Raw genomic sequence first — 2030 nt, forward strand, 5'->3', positions numbered from 1 at the left:
TTGATGAAATGAGTGATATTGGGAGTAGATAAAATTATTTGGGTTTGCACTACTTCTATGAAGCCCTAACTTAGCATGTGTACTTCGTCTCACTAGAATTATTTTTGTCTTCTGCTCCCAGAAAAAAAAAAAAAAAAAAACCCCTCAGGAACAAAACAAGACAAATTAAAAATAGAAAAGAAATGACAGCTTACCTGTTTTCTTTTTGATTTATAACAAATAAAGTAACAAAGAAGCAATGATATAGAAAAATAAAAATGTCTAGGGCTATAGAGAAGAAGAGGTAGAAGAGGGCTGTCACGACTTGTACTATACTCACAGCAAGCCTTGCAAACTGGCAGCACATTGGAAACATGAAGGACATAGTGTGCTTATTTAAACCAATGTTATGTGAGGATATAGAGAACATGAAAATAGAGCATACACCTTGAGTTCACAGACCATGATTGTCCTCATGATGCTATGAATTGAAAAAATGGAGAATGGCAAGTCTATGTGGTAGACATAGTGCATCTAAATAAGCTTCTTAATAGAAAGCCATATCCTGCCATGTCTCTGGAAGTGGTCGCCAGAAGCCATTGGTTTTTAGAACAGCCTTTGAAGAGAAGGTGTAAATGTTAAAGGGCAATGAGCATAATAAAAATCCTTTTTTTTTTTTTTTTTTTTGTCTCACATGGTTTTACTGTTTGAGCATTAAACTTAAAGCACATTCTTCGTGCATTAGTATAGTAAGCATAAAAATCATGAATAATGGTTTGCAAAACAAGACTTGTCGAGAAGGTTATTTAAGGCAAGAAGGTTGTCAAGTCAGGTGATTCTGGAAGACACGGGCCTATTCCTGAGTGGCAGCCTGCTGTAGCAAAATCTTTAGAGCCTCCATGGTAAAAAATCTCTCCAATTCATTTTGCCTGATCTCACTGGAGAAATGATTTACTTGTCAGAAAGGCTCATACGTTTTCAAAATTATCTATTATTTTTTATTATTTGTTCATTGTGTCCATTATAAGATTTCCTCAGAATTAGCAGTCCCTTGATTTTTATTCAATAAGTTATTTATTTCCTTTGTTGTTTTTGTTGTTGTTCATTTTATCAGATGTTTAACCAGTTTACTGATCTCAAAAAAGCTGCTCTGGCCTATCTAACTAAGTCTTCATTCTCCATGTCTCCCCTATCTGTCTCGTTTTATCACACCCTTCTTTCCCATTCTTTTTCTCTTTTACTATTACTTTGATTTTAATATTTTTTTTATCCTTTATCTCTCTTCCTGTTTAATTTTCTGTAACATGTATCTTGCTCCATACTTCAGTACTTTATTCATTAAATCATTATATTTATTGTTTGGAGGTATATTTTTGTTCTTTAAAAATTTTAAATTAAAGGCATTGGCCATTTAATGAAAAGATATCTGTATATGACAAAATACAAGAAATAGCTTTTGTAGTGTAACAAGGAAGACAAGGAAGGTGGTAGACAAAGAAGGATTCCTTTTCTCTGAGGCAAAGGAGAGAAAGTAATGGTGTGGGAAGGATGCATAAGGGTAGGACTGGAAGTAGAGGAGGGACGGGGTCCATGGTTGGGATATAAAGTGAATAAATAAATAAATAAGATAAAATAAAGTGATAGATAAGAGAAATTCAAAGTTAGAACAAATTAGCTGGTTGACTAATATATGGATATACTTAATATATTTCCATAACTAGAAAGCATTCTAGAAAGCATACTAATGGTTTTAAGGAAGTCTTGAAAAAGTATTTGAATTATTTAAATACTAAATACTGAACTATTTAGAATTTGATTTGAAGTTTGATTTTGGCAATTAATATTCAGACATAAGACTTAAACTCAGCTAATATCTATTGGTCCTATGTAGACATACTATGAGGTCAATGTACTACTGAGTCACTTAACGTGAGTATCTTCAGGCCAGCATCAATATAATGGTAAACTTGTAGAAGTCATTACAGAAATCAAACAAAATTTTATGTTTTAAAATTATTGTGACATTGAATAAACTGTCGGGGATGAGATAT

This window comes from Arvicanthis niloticus, chromosome 4 (genome assembly GCF_011762505.2).
Source record: "Arvicanthis niloticus isolate mArvNil1 chromosome 4, mArvNil1.pat.X, whole genome shotgun sequence".
NCBI classification, from domain to species: Eukaryota; Metazoa; Chordata; class Mammalia; order Rodentia; family Muridae; genus Arvicanthis; species Arvicanthis niloticus.